This window comes from Macrobrachium nipponense, chromosome 27 (assembly GCF_015104395.2).
Source record: "Macrobrachium nipponense isolate FS-2020 chromosome 27, ASM1510439v2, whole genome shotgun sequence".
Classification (NCBI taxonomy): domain Eukaryota; kingdom Metazoa; phylum Arthropoda; class Malacostraca; order Decapoda; family Palaemonidae; genus Macrobrachium; species Macrobrachium nipponense.
This window is the reverse complement of record NC_087216.1, coordinates 563,606-590,137: the sequence shown is the minus strand read 5'-3', so window position 1 is coordinate 590,137 and position 26,532 is coordinate 563,606. Positions and strand designations below refer to the sequence as shown.

Genomic DNA, 26,532 nt, shown 5'->3' with positions numbered 1-26,532 from the left:
GAACAACGCCTGTGGTATGATAAGTGGATGAATGCCCGAGAAGTTAATGGTGATTTCGGTAAACTTCAGGAACTTATTTTGCTTGAGCAGTTCAAGGATGGTATTAATCCACTTATTAAAACATATTTGGATGAACGTGATGTAGATAATGTGGATGAAGCCACTAGATTGTCTGATAATTATGCATTGACCCATAAGCTATATAATACTGACGTCACTCCTAAAATTGGAAGGAGCAGAGTTTGGGAAGAGCAGCAAAATTACAAGGCACAAGGTAAGACTAATACTGAGTTCACAGGTATCATCTCGTGGAGTCTATAATAAATCCTTTAATAGAGGTGGTAGAGGGGCAAGTCAATATAATTCTGGTCCTAGTGTTAGTGCTGGAAAAGCAGGATACAGTGTAAATGATCAGTTTACACCTAGTTACCAAAATATAGGCGAAAATTTTAGAGATTTTGTATGTTTCAGTTGTGGCAAACCAGGACACATCAGTAGGAGTTGTCCACATCGCACAATAAACCGTCCAATTCAAGTGGTAAATAAAGTTAAAGATAAACCTGTACATTTTAAGGATGATCATAAACCTGAAAATACCATTGCATTGTTGATTCAACCACAAGCATGTGGTGACAGAGATCCTTGTTTGTTTGCTTCTCCCCTTAGGCCAGGTAAGAGGTATTGTAACGATAGCATCGACAGTAATAATATGTGATGTTGATGAGAATATAGGTTACAAAATAGGTAACAATGATGTTCAAAATGTTAGTAATGTTGGTTGTATTGAGGATATTGTAAAAGGAAATGGAGTGAGACTACCTGAAGAGAAGTCCACATCCAAAGGTACTGAATTGTATGACCCTTTTATGGGAGATGGTTGGTTACACCTCCCTTTTGTTGAAAAAAGGAAAGTAAGGTGGTTAAGAGATACCGGAGCGGTACAGTCTGTAATGATAAGAAATATGTATGACCAGTGGAAGGATACTGGAGAGTATGTTTGGACCTGAATTTTCAGCTCCATTAGTAGAAGTAAGGTTAGAAACTCCGTTAATTTCGGGATATGTTAAAATTGCTTTGGTGAGAGAAATCCCAGTGTCAGGAGTAGAGTTAATTCTTGGAAATGATGTATGTGGAGACAAAGTTTTTGGTAGCAGTAATCCAATTTTGACAGATAAACCCTTTAATTCTTCATTTATTACAGAAGTTGAATGTACATTTCCAAACTTATTTCCTGCTTGTGCAGTTACTACAAGAAGTAAGAGTGCCGAAGGAAAGGTAAATGATGACGACGGTTTGGATTTACAAAACTTGTTTAAAGATAGTCCAGAAACACTACAAGTAAGTAAAGTCAGTACTCCTTTGCGAATGCTGAAAGTTAATAAGGAAGAATTTGTTAAATCTCAAATTGAAGATGATAATTTGAAGGTAATAAGAGATAATGCCCTTGTTGATATAAATGATATCGAGAAGGAAGGAAAGTGTTACTTTTTAAAGGATGGAATCCTAATGAGGAAGTTCAAGAGTAGAAATGTTAATGATGTTGTAGAACAAGTGGTCATTCCAAGTAGTTATAGGAATTTTGTTCTAGGTATTGCCCATGACTGTAGTTATTCTGGTCATTTAGGTATAAACAAAACTTATGAAAAATTATTAAGGTATTTTTTTTGGCCTAAGATGCGGAAAGATAGTAGTGAATATTGTAAAAATTGTGATTTATGTCAAAAAGTAGGTAAAGCTCAACATGACCCTAAGGTGATGCCATTGCAACCCATTGAAGTTCCAGGAGAACCCTTTGAGAAACTGGTTTTGGATTGTGTAGGACCTCTGCCTAGGTCTAGCAAAGGTAACGAGTATTTGCTGACAATTATGTGTAGTGGCTACCAGATTTCCAGAGGCTATTCCTTTAAGAAACAGTGAGTGCTGATAAGAAATAATTGAAGCGCTTAACAAGTTCTTCTCGCTGGTAGGTTTGCCAAAAGAAGTTCAAACCGACCAAGGAACCAACTTTACGTCTAGAAAGTTTACCTCATTTTTAGCCTGTCAGAATATTAAGCATTGTTTATCGTCTCCTTATCCCACAGAGCCAAGGAGTGGTCGAACGATTTCATCGAACCTTCAAAACCATGCTTCGCACGTACTGTTGTGAAAATGAAAAGGAATGGGATGTCTACATACCAATGTTGCTATTTGCCGTTCGTGATAGCGTACATTCATCGTTGGTTATTCTCCTTTTCAGTTAGTATATGTCCATCAGGTAAGGTCACCCATCCCTGGAGGTGATAAAGAATCAGTTGATTTCAGATGAGAAGGATTCTATCACGTTACAAGAAATGAAGGAAAAAATAAAGAAAATATGGAAAGTAGCACATGAGAATCTCAAAGTAGTAAAAGAAGAGATGAAAAGAAACTACGACAAAAAGGCTGCAAAACGTGAACTCGACATAGGAGATAAGGTTCTAGTGTATCTCCCTACAGCTGGTAAGGTTTTTAACCAGAAGTATATAGGACCTTGCACGGTGAAGGAAAAAGTAAGTGATGTTAATTATCGAATTCAATTTCCTACAGGACGGAGGAAAGTTAAAACTTTCCATATTAACAAATTAAAGAAGTATAACGAATCCAGTGGAGTGTTGTCAATTGCAAAAGAGGATGATGAAAAAGACGTTGAAGAAGAAATTGAACTTAGATTAAAAAATACAGATTATTTGAGTGATGATGCAAAAAATTGAGGAAGTTATGTATTCATTTATCTGATGAACAGCAGCATGATTTTAAGTGCTAATTCAAAACTTTTCAGATCTATTTTCAGACCATCCTAAAAGGATAAAAGGAGTACAACATAAAATCAGGTTGAGAGAAGAGACTCCAATAAGTCAGCGTCCATACAGAATGTCGCCGAGGCAACAACAACAGTTAAAGACCGAAGTTGCTTATTTACTGAAAACGGACGGACTAGCAGGAAAGACATAGTGAATGGGCTAGCCCATGTATTCTAGTCGACAAACCTGACGGAAGTGCAAGAATGTGTACAGACTATCGAAGGTAAATAATGTAACTATAAAAGATTCATATCCTATGCCCAGAGTAGAAGATATAATTGATAATGTAGCAAAGTTTCCTTTTTTAAGTAAAATTGATTTATTGAAAGGATACTATCAAATGAGTTTGACAAAAACAGCAGGGATATTGCTGCATTTGTTACACCCCCATGGACTTTATAATTATAAGGTAATGCCATTTGGTTTATGTAATGCACCTCTGACATTCCAACGTCAGATGATTATATCTTGAAGGATTTCGAAGGTGTATTTGTTTATTTAGATGACATTATTATTGTTGGAGAAACCTGGGAAGATCACATTAAAAAAGTATATGATGTTTTTAAGAGGTTATTAGAATTTAATGTTACGATAAACCTTGCCAAATGTGAATTTGGAAAAACTACAGTTCAATATTTAGGTCATGAAATAGGAAGTGGCCAAGTGAAACCTGGTTGATTGTCATATTGAGGTCATAAAGAATTTGACCCTCCCTACATCTAAACGTGGAGTGATGAAATTTTTGGGAACAGTGGGGTATTACAGAAAATTTTGTAAGAACTTTTCAGATGTAGCCTACCCATTAACAGAGTTGCTGAAAAAGGATGTGAAGTTTGTGTGGTCAAAGGAATGTGACGATGCCTTCAATAAACTTAAGCTCATGTTAATGTCTATGCCAGTACTGAAATCCCCAGACTTTAATCTACCATTCAAGTTACAGGTAGACTCCAGTGAAGTAGGAGCTGGCAGTGTATTATTACAGGAACATAATGGTGTTTTACACCCTGTATCTTACTTTTCAAAGAAGTATAATAGCCACCAGTTAAATTACAGTATTGTTGAAAAAGAAGCTTTTAAGTTTAATTTTGAGTTTAATGCACTTTGAGATAACTTGCTTAAACAGTAACTTTGAAATAGACGTATATAACTGATAATCAACCCTTTAACCTTTATTAATAAATGTAAGCACAAACAATAAGAGAATTTTAAGATGGTCTTTATTTTTGCAACCATTCAAACTAAATATTCACCATATAGCAGGCAAAGAAATGTCATTGCAGATTCTCTCTCTAGATCTGTTGATTATTTAAAGGAAAGTGCTTGTTACCAACGACGTGGCAGTCTCCGACAGTTGCTAAATGGAAGTAGCTAATGTTTAAGACTGTAAGAGTGAAAATTCAGAATGGACTGAGGAGAGAGCCGCTGAGTTAAAAGGGGGGGAATGTAAAGGAATATTGATTTATTGAATGTAAAATTGCAGAAAAGGTTGAAAATTGATATTTGCATAGAAAAAAAAAAGTGTACACTAGACAACAGATGGCAGTAGCGCTTGGCGTAGGCGGTAGTCGCCAAGGATAATGTACCGAAACAATGATATTTGGTCCATGGATGTCTAGCGTGAGTCTGGCATATAAAGGCCCAAAACGACGATTTTCGTTGGAGCTGAAACAAACAAGTGATTATAATAGTGTATCAAGTTTTGAGGAATATATGGTAATGTACTGTTTATCCATTTGGACGTTTTCTTGTGTGATGTAACGTTGGTTGCCACTAACTTTTTGATGTTACAGTGAATTATATGTTGTGTTGATGTAAAGCTTTGTGACTTGCGTATTATACTGTAAAATGCAGTGATTAATGATTAGTAGTCTTGATGAAGTGCTGTATAGCGAGTCTTTGCTTTTGTGTAAAGCGTCCGTAATTTGTTTAATGTTCTGTTTGTGACTTTAATTTCCTTTCTAGTTGTTATTAAAGTACATTTTAAGTTAAAGTGAGTTGTCACTGTTTCCTGATATATTCTCCTCGTAAATCCTTACCGTAGAGAGAGATTTTTTTTTTTGTTACAATATATATATATGTAACAGTCGAGACGTACTGAATTTACGAAAGACCAAGAGTCGAAACATGGCTCAGATCTCCGGGCTCAAAAAACATTGTGCTGTTACCACCACAGGGGCAAGTACCATTGCGTCATTTTCACCTCCGGGTACAAATACCCACGTCCAATACAAACACACACACACATATATATATATATATATATATATATATATATATATATATATATATATATATAGATATATATATTATATTCCAACAGGGGTTCCAGCAAGACAACAGCTTACATGATTAGTTTATTAGAGACGTTTCGTGCCCCAAAACATTGGCACATCATCAGTCTGGAATAAAAATTTATTCTTTTTTAAAAAACAGTAAAATAAAGTAAAAGAAACAATCCAAAAATATGAATTATTAAAAGAAGCTTATAAGTATTAAAAGACTACCTATCAGTTCAGAGAACAAGAGCAGAATGACTAGAAACGTGAGGACCGACCAAACTACACTTCAGGCCAACGAAAGGGGAGTGGCAGAGACGTAATTGTTTAAATTAGGCGATAGGTGTTTAATGTAAAGTGACTCAAGTGTTGTTAGAAAGGATGCTTGGGTTGTTGAGGTAAGGATAGAAAAATGTGTTTTTTCCATAGGAATCTTGCATTTTGAGGCATGTGTTCGAATACTCGAGAGTTCGGGATTCGATATCCTGGATCCCGTCCTATAGCTGAGTCCCATGTGACTATAATAACGGACTTGCAACAATCTCCGTGTTGAGCCAATATAAGTACCAAGGCATCTTGGGCATTCATATTTATAGATTACATTGGACAACATAAAATCTTGAAGCTTATCCTTGTAATTGAAGAGGCTACCTATCTTTTTTGGATTTACAGGGATTAGGGTTAGTCTTAGGAAACCTAATTCATTTTCTATAATGTTTTTTATATTTAAGCGTAGTTTATCTGTGTGGATAAAGGGAATTGATGCGTACATATTAAGTTTAGGTACGTTGAAACTAGCAGGGGGTGGAGATACGTAATTAGAAACCATTTTATTAATAATATTAAAAACAAATTGTTTTGGGTAGGAGTTAGCAATTTGTTTTTAATATTATATAAATATATATATATATATATATATATATATATATATATATATATTATATATATATATATATATATATATATATATATATATATATATATATATATATATATATATATACTTTATTTTTACTGTTTTTTAAAAAAGAATAAATTTTTATTCAGACTGATGATGTGCCATGTTTTGGGGCACGAAACGTCTCTAATAAACTAATCATGTAAGCTGTTGTCTTGCTGGAACCCCTGTTGGAATGTGTAGCTGTCTGCCCACTGTCAGTCATATATATTATATATATATTAATTTTTATATATATATATATATTATATATATATTAATATATATTAATATATATATAATTATATATATATATATAATATAATATTATAATATTTATATATATATATATATAATATAATATAATATATATATATATATATATATATATAAAATGTATATGTATATATATATATATATATATATATATATAATATATATATATATAGATATATTTATATATATATATATATATATATATATATATATATATATATATATATATATTATATATATATATTATATATATATATATATATATATATATATATATATATATATATATATATATATATATGTGTGTGTGTGTGTGTGTGTGTGTGTGAGTGAATCTTTAATAAAACTCATTAAAAAGATTTTTTTATGACAATGGGATAATAACATAGTGATTAAAATGAAAGAATCTAATTGAATTTAGTTCACACAAAGCGAACATTGTACTCCACTTTCAATAAAACGAGATGTACATCTTTAATTCATTTTTATAGCATGTTTGGCCAAATCTTTGTTGATTTGTTGACTGCTGTCTTCCCCAAGTTTGCTTGTGGTCTTCCGTTTTTCAGAATTAGAAATAGATCGCCCTATTGTTTTTATTCCTTCGTTGAGCGTTCATTTTTCGTATTTGTTGAGAGATAGTTATGGTCCCATCTTGAAGAGGCTGTTCTTTTACTGGCGATCTCATGCCAAATACTGATGAAGGGGGTAAGGTCTTGGAATGGGGGTCATGGTCACTTTTTGGTGGCGAAGGAAGGTCCTGAATCCTAGTTGCAGACTCTGCTGCTAACTGTGTTGCAGATTTACTGAGAGCGTTTTGATAAGGGCGACAGACTTCAATTTTTTTCGTTATTTTCCCGGGAACTAACAGTTTGTTTTAGCGTTTCTAATCGTTCTCAATGCGTCGTTACACCACAAGTTGTTAAGACGGATGTCAAGCGCTGAAGATTCTTGAATGAGAATCCTTTTTTGTCAGTTGATGTGGTGTAACGACGCACAAGTTTTAACAATGTCCAAGGTCAAGATCAAAGAGACAGAAATTTAGAAATCTAAATTGTACGAACATTGATGCACTGTTTGCAGATATATATATATATATATATATATATATATATGTGTGTGTGTTGCTGCGCAGCGCGTGTATCAGTATCATTGAAACGAAACAGATCTTTCGGAATAAGTGTTTCTTTTATCAATACTCTCCGTTATGTCATAAAACCAGAATCGACGGAGAAACACTTAAATATACATAGGGCATGTTTGAAACCACAGAAACCATAAACATAAATCGGCTCCCAAGCAGTAGGATGTAGGGAGCATTCGTAGCTCTCCCAATCAGAGACGGACCCTGAACACCTTTAAATTTTACCTCTTCCATTGTCGTCTTTCCTCACAATTAATCAGCCACTAGGCTTCTATACCCAACAAAGACAACCGTCGAGTAGGTTCGGAAGCCATACAAGTTTATCTCTTTCTTAGGAGATTATCTACCATATTTTCCTTCAACGAATTTCTCTGATCATACCTCGGTTATTTTGAGACGAGGAGAGAGTCTGGAGAAACCCTGTCTTTCGTAACCGGCGCGTAATTGGGTGATGCTTCCAATAAATAGAGGGGCTGCCGAGCTATGGATCGCACTTTGGCTTACCTCCGCTTCGGAGAAAACGACTGGTCAAGGCGACAACGACGGGCAGCAACGACACCCAGACCTTCTCAGCAACTTCTCTCTCCTCTGACGCATATTGCAAAGCAGGTCTCGATAACTAGCCGTCTCCACCAGCGCTACGAAGAGCACATCAAAAATGGCCCAGTTCCACAATGTCTCTGGCTTCCTGCCATTCAAGGGATCTGATTACAACTTTGGATACCCTTCAGGAGTTTCACTGATGGACTTGGTTCCAGATAACGTAAGACCTATGATACACGACCACTGGAGCAAATTCCCTCCGGTCAACCCAATGTGGCATTATCTTCTGGCGGGTATTTACATGATTCTTGGTTTTCTCTCTTTCTTTGGTAATGGTATCGTCATGTACCTCTTCTTGACGAAAAAGAGTCTCCGATCTCCCGCCAACATGTTTGTCGTCAACCTTTCATTCAGCGACTTCATCGATGATGGCAAGCCAGTTCCCCATGTTTGTCATGAACTGTCTGTTTGGGTGGTGGGTACTGGACCCTTGGACCGTTTGCTTGCCAACTCCACGCTTTTACTGGTTCTGTGTTTGCCTTTGCTCTTTGTTAACACTGGTGGCCATTGGCTACGATCGCTACTGTGTCATCGTAAAGGCTTTTTGATGGCGGCCACATGACATCTGGAAAGGCCTTCTTCCTCATCCTCCTGTGCTGGGCCTATGCCATCGCCGTTTCCATCTGGCCCTTCTTCGGCTGGAATGCTTACATTCCAGAGGGAATCCTCACTTCATGCAGCTTTGATTACATCACTCAGGACTGGAATAAGAAATCCTTCGGCCTTTTTCCTCTTCATCTTCTGCTACTGCATCCCAGTCACGCATCATCATCTTCGTCTATGTCCAGAAGAGTCCAACGCGAATTCGTGCTCACGAAAAAGCTCTCCGAGCCCAGGCTAAGAAAATGAACGTCGAGAACTTGCGTTCAAATGCCGACGCCAACAGCAGAGCGCCGAGGTCAGAATCGCCAAGTTGCCGTCGCCAATGTCTTCTTGTGGCTCCTCACCTGGACCCCTTACGCATATGTTGTTATGAAGGTAAGTCACTTTCGGCATATTCATTTTTTACAACATATGTACGAATATTGAATTACGCCTCATTTGCTGATGGAACACTTGTCCATCTATTGTAGGCTTCTATGGCACCTTCACTATGTAAGAAATCCTATACTCGAAAAAACTCTTAACCATTAAGCTCAACAAATAGCAGCAATAGTAGCATACAGATTTTACATAAAGCTATGAATAGGATTAACGATATGTAACGATGTTTATCTAACTAGTTTATCAAAGAACCTTGTAGATCAAATGTCATCAGAATAGTGGCATAAAGTATATAATCCCTCATAAAATAAGGTAGCTAATTACTGTATTATCATGTGGTGTGTGTATTTTTTCATAAAACTATGAAACCTTTGTATCCATAGGATTAACAACATATAACGATGTTCATTCAGCTAATTTATCTAAGTACCTTGTAGATCAAATGTCATCATAATAGTGGCATAAAGTATCCAATTGACAGTTTCTTATAATCTGTCATAAAATAAGGCAGCTAATTACTGTCTTATCATGTTGTGCAATGATTTACTTATACATAAAAATGTATTGATGTCCACAGGGTCTCTACGGAAACCAGGAAGACCTGACTCCCCTAGTGTCAGCCCTGCCAGGCCTGATCGCCAAGACGGCCTCAGTCTACAACCCTATAATGTTCGCTATTTCGCATCCCAAGTTCCGTCTGGCCCTCCAGGAGGCATGGCCTTGGTTCTGCGTCCACGAACCAAAGGACGATGACTCCAAATCTTCCAAGACAGAATCAGAAGCAACCCAAATAGGGAAAGGAAGTGTTCACTCCACGATGTCAAAGGAAAGCACATATCGAACGGCTAATCGGATCGACCCGATTTGCTCAAAAATATTTACAAACGAATCTCCCTTGCATATCTATATTTAAAAAAAAAAAAAAAAAGAGATAGTTGTAATAAAAACTACCTTTTTATACTTGCTTATCAAATTACCGATGTGAAAACTATATTTCGTCAACGAAAAAATATTATACTAAGGTAAAACAAACTGCACTTGACACAGATGCATATCAGAAAATTTATCATACACAAGAGCAATTTGTCTTATATTTTAAGCAAGCGGCTATTAATGTTTTCTCTAATTAAAACTGAAGTAACAATCAAAATTGATACTATATGATTACGGAAACTTAATAAGTCAGCTTGGTAACATGATTACAGGTATTAAGATATATATATATATATATATATATGGATGTATGTTTGTTTGTATGTATGTATGTATGCATGTATGTGTATGTGCCACATACACTTTGAAAGGCATTGAGTAATTTCAACCAAACTTGATATAGTAGATATGACTTACAATCTGAAAAAGAATACTGTCGGGTAAGGCATCACTGGCACCAAAGAGTTTGATTTGTGAGAAAGGGTGAAATGTAAGAATAACCGAAAGCAACAGATATTAATGTCTATTCCTTAGTTTTCGATGTCGCTGAGGTAAATAGTGACACTACCTATGCCTATCAAGTTCAAGTTCCCCGATTGTAAGTGAGGTTGAGAATAGGGTGACATGTAAAAATAATAGAAAATGACATAGTTTTTGAGGTCCCTGAGAAAAATAGTGACTCTCCTAATGCCCTTTGATTGCAAGTTCAGCCCCGATAGGAAGGAGGGATGAGAATCGGGTGACATATAAAGATAACCGAAAAGACCGATATTTGTGTCTAAACCATAGTTTTTGAGGTCGTTGGGATGAACAGAGACACACCCAATACCCTCTAAGTACCATTTCCGATAGGAATGGGAGGTAAGAATTGGTGAAATATAAAAGGTAAAATGTACTGGGCAATGTAACTGAAGCAACTGTTTTACAGGAATAAAGAGAGAGAGAGAATAGAGAGAGAGCGAGAGAGAGAGAGTAGAGAGCAGAGAGAGGAGATTTTCCCAGGCAGTGCTGAGCTGGTCAGCAAGTGTAATGATATATCTATATATATATATATATATATATATATATATTATATGTGTGTGTGTGTGTGTGTTTACAATGTAAATATAATATATATATATATATATATATATATATATATATTATATATATATATATATATATTTATATACAGACAAATGAGCGTTTTGATGTTCTTGGCAGCTCAAACTCTTACCTCAGTCCAGACAACTGGTCCTTGCTGGAGTGACAGAAAGAGATTAGAATAGAACATAGAATTTAGGCCAAGGGTCTAAATTCTATGTCATTCAGCACTGAAACGGAAGTTGACAGTACAAAAGGCTGAAAGGTGTAATAGGAGGAAATCCTCGCAGTTGCTCTATGAATCAATTGTTAAGAGTGTGTGAAAAGTCAGATGGAATAAAAAGAAAATGAACAGAAGATGAAAGGGGGCTGCAGCTAGAGGCTGAAGGGGCACTGCAAAGAACCCTAGGTAATGCCTACAGTGCGCCGCACGAGAGACAGAAATTCCCGGCATCAAATGATTTATAAACTTACAATTTGGTATGGAAAAAGTTCTAAAGCAACAATTTACACTTCGAATTGAGTCAGAGAACGGGAAAGTGAAATATACATCTGTTGTTTTCCTCTTCTTTAGTGGCAGAAGCCATCCGTAAAATTTGTTTCCACAGTGACATACTTGACGAAGAAAGGCGCCATCATCAATTTCTCAGCAAATGCAGTGGTGTAATACGGCACCAAGGAAAGTGACTTAAAAGAATTCTATGCCACGTTCACTGAACATGCAGTTGCAAAAATGTCGGAGAATCACAAAATACTATCGGATGCTGCACCAAAAGTCAATTATTGCAAGAAAGTGTATTTTCTGTAAAAATCCTGCCATACAGTAACTATAGAGGAATTAGACTTCGCTTGTACACGTACTTTGCGTTCCCAATATCAACTGCCTTGTCGTCGTCATATTGTAGCTTTAGTTCGTTATCAGAAAGAAGACATCAAAAGGCTTCTTCCATCAAACTGCCGTTGGCAAAATGTAACTCTTGTCATCCCACACCAAACTTATTTAAGCCAAAGTTCACTTGTACACTTCGGAGCCAGAGCAAGCCTTATATTATTATTATTATTATTTTTTTTTTTTTTTGCTCTATCGCAGTCCTCCAATTCGACTGGGTGGTATTTATAGTGTGGGGTTCCGGGTTGCATCCTGCCTCCTTAGGAGTCCATCACTTTTCTTACTATGTTTGCCGTTTCTAGGATCACACTCTTCTGCATGAGTCCTGGAGCTACTTCAGCCTCTAGTTTTTCTAGATTCCTTTTCAGGGATCTTGGGATCGTGCCTAGTGCTCCTATGATTATGGGTACGTTTTCCACTGGCATATCCCATATTCTTCTTATTTCTATTTTCAGATCTTGATACTTATCCATTTTTTTCCCTCTCTTTCTCTTCAACTCTGGTGTCCCATGGTATTGCGACATCAATGAGTGATACTTTCTTCTTGACTTTGTCAGGTCTATTTGCACGTATCACCCTATCCGTTCTGATACCATAGTCCCAGAGGATCTTTGGCTGATCGTTTTCTATCACTCCCTCTGATTGGTGCTCGTACCACTTATTACTGCAAGGTAGCTGATGTTTCTTGCACAGGCTCCAGTGGAGGGCTTTTGCCACTGAATCATGCCTCTTTTTGTACTGGTTCTGTGCAAGTGCCGGGCATTCGCTTGCTATGTGGTTTATGGTTTCATTTTTCGTATTGCACTTCCTACATATGGGAGAGATGTTATTTCCGTCTATCGTTCTTTGAATATATCTGGTTCTTAGGGCCTGATCTTGTGCCGCTGTTATCATTCCTTCAGTTTCCTTCTTTAGCTCTCCCCTCTGTAGCCATTGCCAATTGTCATCGCTGGCTAGTTCTTTAGTCTGTCTCATGTATTGTCCGTGCATTGGTTTGTTGTGCCAGTCCTCTGTTCTTTCTGTCTTTCTCCTGTCTCTGTATATTTCTGGGTCTTCGTCTACTTTTATTAGTCCTTCTTCCCATGCACTCTTTAGCCACTCGTCTTCACTGGTTTTCAGATATTGCCCCAGTGCTCTGTTTTCAATGTTGACGCAGTCCTCTATACTTAGTAGTCCTCTCCCTCCTTCCTTTCGTGTTATGTATAGTCTGTCCGTATTTGCTCTTGGGTGTAGTGCTTTGTGTATTGTCATTTGTTTCCTGGTTTTCTGATCTATGCTGCGGAGTTCTGCCTTCGTCCATTCCACTATTTCTGCGCTGTATCTGATTACTGGCACTGCCCATGTGTTTATGGCTTTTATCATATTTCCGGCGTTGAGTTTTGACTTGAGTATCGCCTTGAGTCTCTGCATATATTCTTTCCTGATCGTGTCCTTCATCTCTTGGTGTTTTATATCTCCTCCTTCCATTATTCCCAGGTATTTGTATCCTGTCTCATCTATGTGTTTGATGTTGCTCCCATCTGGTAGCTTTATCCCTTCAGTTCTCGTTACTTTGCCTTTTTGTATGTTGACTAAGGCGCATTTTTCTATTCCAAACTCCATTCTGATGTCCCCAGATACAATCCTTACAGTCTGGATTAGGGTATCTATTTCCTTGATGCTCTTACCATACAGCTTGATGTCGTCCATGAACATCAGATGGTTGATTTTGTTGCCTCTTTTCTTGAGTTGGTACCCGGCATCCATCTTCTGTAGTACTTTTGTCATGGGAATCATGGCTACTACGAAGAGTAGTAGGGACAGTGAGTCGCCCTGGAAGATCCCTCTCCTGATATTATTATTATTATTATTATTATTATTATTATTATTATTATTATTATTATTATTATTATTATTATTATTATTATTATTATTATTATTATCATTATTCTTTGTCTACAAAACATTACATATGTTGTAATACCATATTAACATTTAGTTTGCACAAAACAGTGGTTTTTAATCTATAACAATAACTCATTTCACCAATACATTATAAAACATTTTGGCCAATAAAAGGAAAATATTCTCATACATAATATCTAGCTACTAATCAGACATCACAAAAAGCCCCTCAAACATCAACACCAAAATAAAAGATAACCTCTATTTTATTTACTTATTTGTTTATTTTTTTAAACCTCACAGTCATTTATTCATCATAAATCTTTAACACTTCAAATATAAAATGACACAGGTCAATTAAATTATTTTCCTTTCCAAACAGTGCATCAATGTTCGTATAGTTTAGATTTCTAAATTTCTGCCTCTTTGTTCTTGACCTTGGACATTCAGTTAAAACTTGTGCGTCGTTACACCACATCAACTGAGAAAAAAGGATTCTCAGTCAAGAATCTTCAGCGCTTGATATCCGTCTTAACAACTTGTGGTGTAACGACGCATTGAGAACGATTGGAATCGCTGAAACAAATTGTTAGTTCCCGGGAAAATAACGAAAAAAATTGAAGTCTGTCGCCCTTATCAAAACGCTCTTAGTAAATCTACAACACAGTTAGCAGAAGAGTTTGCAACTAGGATTCAGGACCTTCCTTCGTCACCAAATAATGACCATGGCCCCATTCAGAGACCTTAGCCCCTTCATCAGTATTTGGCACGAGATCGCCAGAAAAAACACTGCCTCTCCAAGATGGGACCATAACTATCTCTCAACAAATACTAAAAATGAACGCTCAACGAAGGAATAAAAACAATAGGGCGATCTATTTCTAATTCTGAAAAACGGAGGACCAGAAGCAAATTTGGGGAAGAAAGCAGTCAACAAATTAACAAAGATTTAGCCAAACATGCTATAAAAATGAATAAAAGATGTATACATCTCATTTGAATGAAAATGGAGTAAAATGTTTGCCTTGTGTGAACTAATTGCAACTAAATTCTTTCGTTTTCATCACTGTGTTATTATCCCATTGTCATAAAAAATCTTTTTAATGAGTTTTATTAACGATTCACCCACGCACACACACACACACACACACACACACATATATATATTGTAAAGGAATATTGATTTATTGAATGTAAAATTGCAGAAAAGGTTGAAAATTGATATTTGCATAGAAAAAAAAGTGTGTACACTAGACAACAGATGGCAGTAGCGCTTGGCGTAGGCGGTAGTCGCCAAGGATAATGTACCGAAACAATGATATTTGGTCCATGGATGTCTAGCGTGAGTCTGGTATATAAAGGCCCAAAACGACGATTTTCGTTGGAGCTGAAACAAACAAGTGATTATAATAGTGTATCAAGTTTTGAGGAATATATGGTAATGTACTGTTTATCCATTTGGACGTTTTCTTGTGTGATGTAACGTTGGTTGCCACTAACTTTTTGATGTTACAGTGAATTATATGTTGTGTTGATGTAAAGCTTTGTGACTTGCGTATTATACTGTAAAATGCAGTGATTAATGATTAGTAGTCTTGATGAAGTGCTGTATAGCGAGTCTTTGCTTTTGTGTAAAGCGTCCGTAATTTGTTTAATGTTCTGTTTGTGACTTTAATTTCCTTACTAGTTGTTATTAAAGTACATTTTAAGTTATAGTGAGTTGTCACTGTTTCCTGATATATTCTCCTCGTAAATCCTTACCGTAGAGATTTTTTTTTTTTATGTTACATGGGGGCCTGTCAAACGAAACCCGAACGTATCCCTACTCAGTTTTTGCTCATTCTATCGAACGAAAGTCAAACATATCCATACTCATTGTTTACTCATTCTATCGAACGAAACCCGAACGTATCCTTATTAATTGTTGCTTTCTTCATGTCGAACGTATTCGACCATAACTTGACGTATCCCTACTGTTAATTGCTTTTCAGTACTTCCATGTACTTTAGAGAGGGGGGAGAGTTGTGATAGTGTTAGTGCTATATTTGTCTTGCTGTGTTATTTGTTCCGACACGTAATACAAACCCTCGGTCCTTTAACAATAGGAAGTAGCTAGCGGCAGCTGGAACGGTCGTAAGCTTCGAACAAGGGGAGAACGGTAGTTAACTGCTTGTCCGATCGTCGCGCGCCGCGCGACTGGGAGGTAAACAAATCACTTTTGCTTTCGGCCGTGTGTGGATAGGACGTGCTCGTCATCGCTCTGCCCGCTTTGTCGTTTGCTTTGAGTTTGAGTATATGCCCTCTTTTCCTAGTGTGATTGAGAGTAATTGTAAGTACTTTGCATTTCTTTTATTCATTAAATGATGAGTGATCAAGAAATGGAGACTTCGCCGCGCCCCCCGGTCGCCCGGGTTAGTAGTGTGTTTCCGGGCCTAGAGTTGGGGCGTAGATGCGGCGGATTCAGATCATTTGTAGATGTTGATCCGCACGAGGTTTGTACTCGTTGTCGGGGGCGAGAGTGCTCCCGCAACGAGCCATGTGTATGCATTGGTCCGAGGCGCAGTGGGTTCTGTACGAGGGCAGGAAGAGACTTAGGCCACCCAAGAAGTCATCGGAAAGTCCAGTGACTCCTTTGGTAACGGACACTTCGTCCTCTTTCCTGCCCCCCGGCCAGCCCCCACGTTTCGCGCCTTCCCCTGCGGGGGGGGTAGCGGAGTCCTTCTCCTCTCTCGATCCGTCGAGTGTGGAGGAGGGCGCCCGCTACCCGGACGTCCAGTTGTATTCGGGGTCTTCCGTCCGCTCTGGGTGGGGTTCTTCTCCCCCCAAGCGTGAGGGAACCCCTCTAACTAACCCGACTGTCGTTTCCGCAGGTGTGCCATCAGCGAAGGACGACCTGGGACAGGTGTGGGAGTCGCTGGGATTGCAGGGAGTGCCTAGCATCCAGGGGTTGATTCAGCGGTTGGCGGGGTCGGCAGTGGTCACTCATGGTACGGTAACCACCACTACCACTACAATTTCGACACCAGCATATGAGATGCCACCGCACTTGGTGTACACTCCACATGTGATGTCGGTGGGCACACTGCAATTCAAAGACCAATTCCTGCCGTGCCAAAGAGGACGGTGCCACCGCCACCTGGGTTCTTTGTATTGCCGACCCCGGACTTCCGCTGCCCCAAGAGTACCCCCCTGGACCTGCCGCCAGTGCCGAGGATGACGGTAGCTGCCGACAGGACGCCTGGCTCTCCTGTGGTACCTGCCGTGCCTGCCGTACCTGTTGCTGTCCCTGCTGCCCATTCCCTTTCAGGTCATTCCCTTTCAGATCATGTGCCTGCCGTTCCTGCTGTTCCCAGACCTGTTCCTGTTGTTCCTGCTGTTGGTGGTGCTGTCACAGTCTCAGGTCTTTCCGGACAGGTGCAGTCGGGCCCTGTTGCTTCGGCAACTGCCCCGGCTCCCTCCTGGATGGAAGACCTGACGTCTGTCCTGCGGAGCCTGGCGAAGAAGAAGAGGAAGAGGAAGAAGGTGTCGTCGTCGTCTTCGTCGTCTTCTTCGTCGTCTGCTGCCTCTCCTTCCCCTTCGACTTCTAAGGCTAACAGCCGAAGAAGAAGAAGGGCCGCCTCCTCCCCCCCTAAGAAGACTCCTTCGGGATCTTCTAAGGGCCCGGCTCGCTCAGGCGAGTCGGGGAGCTCTTCTGCTGGTCCTCCCGTTCCTTCGGGAACGGGGCCCGTTGCGTCTTCTACAAAGAAGAAGTCGACGGGGACCAGAGGTGCATCAGCTTCGGCTGGTGCGTCCTCACCTGGTGCTAGCGGTTCTGCCGCTAAACCAGGTTCCGTCTCGGCCGCTTCTCGTTCGCGAGAAGCACCGAGTGGACGCTCTTCTAAGGAAGACCGTCCAGCCAAAGTTTTGACGCACGAGCTCGCTCGCCGTCAAGACAGCGGCACGGAGCAGAAGACTGGCGAGAGTAGTGCACACGACTCTCGCCAGGCCAGTGGACGCTCTCGCAGCGATCAACTGGCTGCTCGGGCTGACGTGACGGTCGCTGACCAGCCACGGGTTGAGGCGAGGAAGGAGTCCCCGCGGCCGCCGGTACCAGCCACGGCTGGTACCAGCGGCTCGACGCGCCGAGAGGACGCTGGCCGGTCTCGACGCGACAGAGAGCCTAGCAGGTCACCCGTCCGCCGCTCCCGATGGGACCGGGCGGAGACGGTGACCAGCGGCAGCTCGCCTGACGCTAGAGATCGGTCTCGACGTTCTCAGCCGAGCCTATCGCCCCAGGCGAGCGGCAAGGCTAGGCCTGCTGCTCGATCGTCACCGCGGGTTGACGATCAGCAGCAGCCCTCCACGCACGCTGGTCCTGCCAGCGAGCGAGGGGGGAGCGTCAGGTCTGCCTCTCCCATACCTTCAACCTCCTCGGGCTATACCGGGAGGAGCAAGGTACCGAGGAGCGATCACGAGAGGTGCGCCGCTCGTGACCCGGCTATGACGCCGTATGGCTCAGGCACGGTTTTAGGACCGGCCAGAACATACGCGCAAGTAGTTGGAGGCGACCGTCAGGGGTCTGTCGCTGTTCCTCCTTCTGAAGGAGGAGTATCGCGGGACCTGCTCTTGCTGGAGGGACTGGACGGTCCTACTCCACAAGACGCAGTAACTCCTGAGATACAGAGGAACTTTGCAGAGGTCATTAAGCTGATGCGTCTGCATAATGACCTTGCGGAGGGATCGCCGCTACCACCGTCAGAGCCCACGTCCCGGCTCGAATCATTTTGGGGTCCCAAGAGGGAGCCCAAAATGATGGTGGGGTTACCGCGATCAGAGCTTGCGGACTCAGTCCTGGATCAGGTAGAGAATCTCGTCTCAGGACGGGAGGACTCGCTAAAGTCCGGACGGTCTTCTAAGCTGCTTCCTCCCCCTCTACAGCGGCAGAGGCGATTCTACGTGCCTTCGGAAGACCCGATACTGCCGAAACAGGTTAACCCGGAGTTAGCGAGGCTGACTCCAGTGTGTCCTGCAGCAGCTCCTGTCGGAGAACCTATGGTTCTCGCAGCAGGAGGCACTTGCCCTGGAATCTACCGCTATGGCAGCATTCCAGGCAGTTTCCTGGTTGGATTTGTGGTCCCTCACAATATCCAAAGTAGCGGCCGGCTCCGGGAGTTCTGCTCTCGAAGACGACGCTTCTTTTAGGAGACTGTGCCAGTCTGGAGGAAGAGCAATCTCTTACCTCGCCCATCAGACTGCTAACCTGTGGGCCAACTTGGTTCTTCGTCGTAGGGACGCAGTCCTTACCCGAGTGACCAAGGGGGCCGGGCGTGAGGCGGCACTCGGGCTTCGAAATGGACCTCTTAGGAGTTCCCCAGCTCTCTTTCCTGGAGAGATGGTGGACGCTGCGGTGGAAAGGCGGCGCACTGACGACAGTGACCGCTTAGTTCACCAGGCAGTCTCGAAGGTTACTGGGCAATCTCGAGCGACTGCGGCCAAACCAAAGAGCTTGGCTAGCGCTTCCACGGCGGCGAAGACGGTTGCACCGTCCAAGCCCCGTGTGAAGACTCCTGCTGTTTCAACTTCTGCTAGAGGAGGCCGTAACCAGCCCTCCTCCCAACCCTCCTTTCCCCGAGGAGGTGGTGGAAAGAAGTCGAAACGAGGAGGGAAACGCTAGGGACGGCGTTCCCCCTCACCTGCTGCCGGAAGTGGGGGGGTGCCTGGCGAACCATTGGGCGACTTGGCAGCGCTACGGCGCCGAGAACTGGATAGTAGACGTCCTTCGGGAGGGGTATCTACTACCCTTCGAGTCTCGGCCACCCCCCCCTCATCTCCAAACCGGTCCATCTACAGACCTATGTCCGGGGATCAGCAAAGGACAACGCTCTTCGACAGGAGATCAAGCAAGCCACCCTGCTGGCGAAACGAGCTGTAGAAATCGTGGAGGACCAGTCACCGGGCTTTTACAGCCGCCTCTTCCTAGTGAGAAGGCGTCACATCCGGGGGGGCTGGCGTCCGGTGATAGACCTCTCTCCCCTGAACCGCTTCGTTCGCACGACGCGGTTCACGATGGAGTCGGCACGCTCGGTGCTCGACTCGATCAGGGGGAACGATTTCATGCTTTCAGTGGACTTGAAGGACGCGTATTTTCAAATACCCATCCATCAGTCCTCCAGAAAGTACCTCCGCTTCTCTTCGACGGGACGGTGTACCAATTCAGGGCACTTTGTTTCGGTCTCTCAACCGCCCCACAGGTGTTCACGCGAGTGTTCACTCTGGTGTCAGCTTGGGCCCATTCGCACGGGATACGTCTTCTGAGGTATCTCGACGATTGGCTAGTCCTGGCGAGCTCCCGCTCGCAGTTGCTACAGGACAGAGATCGACTCCTCAAGTTTTGTCGCGATCTGGGGATCGTGATAAACTACGAGAAGTCCGATCTCGAACCCAAGCAGAAGATGAAGTACCTGGGAATGCTGATAGACACGGTAGCAGGGCAGGTCTTTCCCGCAGACTTGCGTATCAGCAAATTCAGGGAGGCAGCCGGCCGGTTCCTGTCGCGGCAGGAACAGGCAGCACAGCAATGGCAAGTCGTGATTGGCCATCTGTCGTCACTCGAGAAGTTAGTCCCGTCCCTCACGGGCGTCTTCACCTGCGGTCTCTCCAGTGGAGGCTAATGGAGAGTTGGTCTCAGGCCAAGGATCCTCCTTACTTTCCCGTGGCTATCACGGACAAGGTGAGACAGGACCTAGCCTGGTGGCTCGACGACAAGAACCTCTTAAGAGGAGTGCCCATACGCACTCCCCCCCCCCGGAGATGCTTCTGTTCTCAGACACATCGACCGAGGGATGGGGCGCACACCTGGAGGAGTTGCTGACTGCAGGTGTGTGGGACCATCACGAAAAGCACCTTCACATCAATGTCCTGGAACTCAAGGCGGCGTTCAACGCTCTCCGAGAGTTTCAGGACCGCTTGGTGGGACACTCAGTGGTTGATGTGCGACAACACCACAGTAGTGGCATATGTCAACAAGCAGGGGGGGCTAGTGTCTCTTCCGCTCCATCAGTTGACGGTGCAGGTGCACGAGTGGGCCACACTCACTCGATAGAGCTGTCAGCACGCTACATTCCAGGCAAGAGGAATGTAGTAGCGGACAAGCTCAGCCGTCGGGATCAGGTGATAGGGACCGAATGGTCTCTACACCAAGACGTGGCGGAAAGGCTCTTCAACCTGTGGGGGCGACCGGTCGTAGACCTGTTCGCCACCCGGCACAACAGAAAACTTCAGGTTTTCTTTTCAGCCGTGCCGGACCCATGGGCAGCTGCAGAGGACGCTCTCCAACACCCTTGGGACAACCTCTTCGCTTACGCCTTTCCTCCCTTCTGTCTGATTCGGAAAGTGATCAGTCGAGCGCTGGTCACTCCCAATCTCAGAATGATCCTGGTGGCTCCCAAACGGCCTCAAGCCGTTTGGTATCCGGACCTGCTGGCTCTTCTTGCGGACGCACCGAGAGAGCTACCCAGTTGGCACAACCTTCTAGCCCAGCCACACGTAGAGCGGTACCACCAAGCAGTCCAGTCCCTTCAACTTCAAACACGGCTGGCTGTTATCCACCATCTCTTGCGAACGAGAGGCTTTTCTCGTAGCGCAGCAACAGAGATGGCTGGACATGTCCGACAGTCCTCTGCAGCTGTGTACCAGGGGAAGTGGGCCGTCTTCTGTGGTTGGTGTCGTAGACAGGGTCTGTCTCCTCTCAGAGCCACTCTTCAGCAGGTAGCGGATTTCCTCGTGTTTCTTCGCCGAGAGAAGCTCCTCTCAGTACCCACAGTTAAAGGATATAGAGCCGCCCTGGCTCTCGTCCTAAAACTGAGGGGACTGGACATCTCGAATTCGTTCGAGATATCCTTGCTAATGAGGAGCTTCGAAAGGTCTTGCCCACCCAAGGAACTCAGGCCCCCTGCGTGGGATGTGACTCTCGTCCTTAGGAGTTTGACTCGAAGACCCTTCGACTCCGAGAGTCGTCAGACAGGGATCTGACCCTCAAGACCCTATTCTTGCTGGCCCTGCATCGGCGAAGAGAGTAGGGGAACTACATGGTCTTTCTTATGATGTTAAACACACCAGAGGCTGGGGATCTGTGACGCTCGATTTCGTCCCGAACTTCGTAGCCAAGACTCAGAATCCGTCGATCCCTGACGACAGGTTCGAGTCTTTCACGATCCCCTCCCTTCTGGACTTCATCGATAATGATGCGGATGAGATGCTGCTTTGTCCTGTGAGGGCGCTACGGCGCTATCTGAAGAGAACTCGACACCTCAGGCCTGAGTGTCGACGCCTCTTCGTTAGCACTGGGGTTACCAAGAAAGAAGTTTCCAAGAACAACGCTTTCTTTCTGGCTACGTGAGGTGATCAGGAGAGCGTACGAGGCTGATGGTAGCGACGACATCCGTACGCTCCGACCGAGAGCCCACGAAGTCAGAGGTATCGGACCCTCCTTAGCGTTCCGTAAGAACTTCTCCGTGGCGCAGGTCCTGAAGGCAGGTGTCTGGGCCAACCAGACCACCTTCACGTCCTTCTACCATTCGGGATATTGCCCACAAGTCCTTGGATACTTTTTTTCCTTGGGACCTGTGGTGGCTGCTCAACACGTTGTGTAAGCTTACCCAGCACCCGAGCAGGCAGAACAGAGCATCGATTCCTGGTATGACTGGGAGAATGAATGTGCGAATGAGAGAGTGACTGGCTTCTCTTCACCATCTTTCTCTACCTCTACCTGTGGGCAGAGGGATACGGTCGTTACCACGCTGGAAGGGAGTCAGATGCAGGTAAGCTATTCAACAGAGCTCCATCCTATCTCTTTAACTAGAGATAGGAGTGATATCCATCACTTTCTCCAACAAGGGGGAGAAAGTGGATGCCTACATGAGACAAACCCATTACTTTATATTTGCTCATGTAAAGGAAAAGGTTCTTACAATGCTGGTACGAAGAGATACGCTTGCCTCTCTCTTAGTACTCGGCCCAGAGGTCTGACCATTGATCCTGCGGTGCACACCCCGATCAATCGGACAGAGGCTTGGATCCCTCCCACGCTCTTACGACAAGGGAGGCATTCCAGGGATAGACGAACACCAGTCTGTTCATCAAAAGACTCAGATTCCTCCCACCAAGAAGTGAGTCTTCCTATTGTTAAAGGACCGAGGGTTTGTATTACGTGTCGGAACAAATGACAATTTGTCGAAAATTGCATTTTTCCTAACTATACAAACCTGAGGTCCTTTACATATAGTCCCTCCTCATGCCACCCCTCACTCTGCGTATTTTGCATGGGCCAAAAGCAAAAGTGATTTGTTTACCTCCCAGTCGCGCGGCGCGCGACGATCGGACAAGCAGTTAACTACCGTTCTCCCCTTGTTCGAAGCTTACGACCGTTCCAGCTGCCGCTAGCTACTTCCTATTGTTAAAGGACCTCAGGTTTGTATAGTTAGGAAAAATGCAATTTTCGACAAATTGTCATTTTGAGCAGGTTATTAAAGATGTTTGATTTGAAAGATTTCATACGTAGTCCTAGTGGTGAAAAGTTAGAAGGTATAACTAAAATAGACTGGATTGTTCTAACTAGGTACTATAATGTAGAAGTATCAGAATCTGCAAGGAAGCAAGAAATCTCAAATAAAGTAAGTGAGGCGCTAATGACTTTAGGCATTTTGTCTGATAAGGAAGGGTTGTTACTAATGAGTTGGGAAGGGCAAGAAACTGATAGCCAGCAAAGCGCAAGTGAGAATAATACAGAGGGTAGTGCAAGTGAAGAGGAAGGTGCCAAAGCCGTACGTGAAAAAACCAAGTCACGCAAGGTTAAACCAAAAAAGTCCAAACTTTTTTATGAAGGGATGAGTGTTGAGCAGATGCAGATTCATTTGCAAATAGTTAGATTAGAGAATGAGAAAGCTGCTGAACTAAAGAAGCTAGGAAAATGAGAGAGCTGAAAAGGTTAGGAAGATAGAAGCTGAGAAAGAGGTTGAGCAAAAGAAGATTGAAGTTGAGCAAAAGAGGATAGAGCTAGAGATGAAGAAATTTGAAGTAGAAGAAAAGTCCAGAGAAATACCAAAATCTTTTAGAATAGACAATGCGTAAAAAGTGTACCAATTTTTGTTGAAAATGAAGTGGATGCATTTTTTTTTACAATTTGAGAAAGTGGCAGAACAGCGTGAATGGCCGAGAACGTCATGGAGCACGTTGGTTCAAACCTCCTTTCGAGGAAAGGCTAGGGAAGTATTTGCTGCCTTATCTTTAGATGATTCTAAGGATTATGAGAGAGTTAAATCTGAAGTTTTGAAGGCTTATGAATGGGTGCCAGAGAGGTATAGAGAGAAGTTCAGAAGCTGGATAAAAAGAGACAGTCGTACTCATATGGAGTATGCACGGGAACAACGCCTGTGGTATGATAAGTGGATGAATGCCCGAGAAGTTAATGGTGATTTCGGTAAACTTCAGGAACTTATTTTGCTTGAGCAGTTCAAGGATGGTATTAATCCACTTATTAAAACATATTTGGATGAACGTGATGTAGATAATGTGGATGAAGCCACTAGATTGTCTGATAATTATGCATTGACCCATAAGCTATATAATACTGACGTCACTCCTAAAATTGGAAGGAGCAGAGTTTGGGAAGAGCAGCAAAATTACAAGGCACAAGGTAAGACTACGAGTTCACAGGTATCATCTCGTGGAGTCTATAAATAAAATCACCTTTAATAGAGGTGGTAGAGGGGCAAGTCAATATAATTCTGGTCCTAGTGTTAGTGGCCTTGAGGAAAAAAGCAGGGATAATACAGTGTAAAATGATCAGTTTACACCTAGTTACCAAAATATAGGCGAAAATTTTAGAGATTTTGTATGTTTCAGTTGTGGCAAACCAGGGACCACATCAGTAGGAGTGTCCACATCACCACAATAAACCGTCCAATTCAAGTGGTAAATAAAGTTAAAGATAAACCTGTACATTTTAAGGATGATCATAAACCTGAAAATACCATTGCATTGTTGAATCAACCACAAGCATGTGGTGACAGAGATCCTTGTTTGTTTGCTTCTCCCCTTAGGCAGGTTAAGAGGTATTGTAACGATAGCATCGACAGTAATAATATGTGATGTTGATGAGAATATAGGTTACAAAATAGGTAACAATGATGTTCAAAATGTTAGTAATGTTGGTTGTATTGAGGATATTGTAAAAGGAAATGGAGTGAGACTACCTGAAGAGAAGTCACCCCATCCAAAGGTTTACTGAATTGTTGACGACCCTTTTTATGGGTAAGGAATGGTTTGGTTTATCAACCTCCCTTTTTTATTGAAAAAAGAAAAAAGGAAAGTAAGGTGGTTTAAGAAGATACCGGAGCGTACATCTGTAATGATAAGAAATATGTATGACAGTGGAAGGATACTGGGGAGTATGTTTGGACCTGAATTTTCAGCTCCATTAGTAGAAGTAAGGTTAGAAACTCCGTTAATTTCGGGATATGTAAAATTGCTTTCTTTGGTGAGAGAAATCCCAGTGTCAGGAGTAGAGTTGAACTTCTTGGAAATGATGTATGTGGAGACAAAGTTTTTGGTAGCAGTAATCCAATTTTGACAGATAAAAACCCTTTTAATCTTCATTTATTTACAGAAGTTGAATGTACATTTCCAAACTTATTTCCTGCTTTGTGCAGTTACTACAAGAAGTAAGAGTGCCGAAGGAAAGGTAAATGATGACGACGGTTTGGATTTACAAAACTTGTTTAAAGATAGTCCAGAAACACTACAAGTAAGTAAAGTCAGTACTCCTTTGCGAATGCTGAAAGTTAATAAGGAAGAATTTGTTAAATCTCAAATTGAAGATGATAATTTGAAGGTAATAAGAGATAATGCCCTTGTTGATATAAATGATATCGAGAAGGAAGGAAAGTGTTACTTTTTAAAGGATGGAATCCTAATGAGGAAGTTCAAGAGTAGAAATGTTAATGATGTTGTAGAACAAGTGGTCATTCCAAGTAGTATAGGAATTTTGTTCTAGGTATGCCCATGACTGTAGTTATTCTGGTCATTTAGGTATAAACAAAACTTATGAAAAATTATTAAGGTATTTTTTTTGGCCTAAGATGCGGAAAGATTGTAGTGAATATTGTAAAAATTGTGATTTATGTCAAAAAGTAGGTAAAGCTCAACATGACCCTAAGGTGATGCCATTGCAACCCATTGAAGTTCCAGGAGAACCCTTTGAGAAACTGGTTTTGGATTGTGTAGGACCTCTGCCTAGGTCTAGCAAAGGTAAACGAGTATTTGCTGACAATTATGTGTAGTGCTACCAGATTTCCAGAGGCTATTCCTTTAAGAACAGTGAGTGCTGATAAGATAATTGAAGCGCTTAACAAGTTCTTCTCGCTGGTAGGTTTGCCAAACCCGAAGTTTCAAACCGACCAAGGAACCAACTTTACGTCTAGAAAGTTTACCTCATTTTTAGCCTGTCAGAATATTAAGCATTGTTTATCGTCTCCTTATCACCCACAGAGCCAAGGAGTGGTCGAACGATTTCATCGAACCTTCAAAACCATGCTTCGCACGTACTGTTGTGAAAATGAAAAGGAATGGGATGTCTACATACCAATGTTGCTATTTGCCGTTCGTGATAGCGTACATTCATCGTTGGGTTATTCTCCTTTTCAGTTAGTATATGTCCATCAGGTAAGGTC

General features: G+C 42.2%; 1 protein-coding gene and 1 pseudogene across 1 annotated transcript in view; both read left to right on the top strand.

Annotated features, from left to right (window-relative positions):
- LOC135200753 (mucin-2-like) overlaps positions 1 to 26,532 on the top strand; it is a 194,280-nt gene that overhangs the window by 17,337 nt on the left and 150,411 nt on the right. The gene's annotated exons all lie outside the window — the stretch shown is intronic.
- On the top strand, positions 7,783 to 22,975 carry LOC135200480 (compound eye opsin BCRH2-like; annotated as a pseudogene).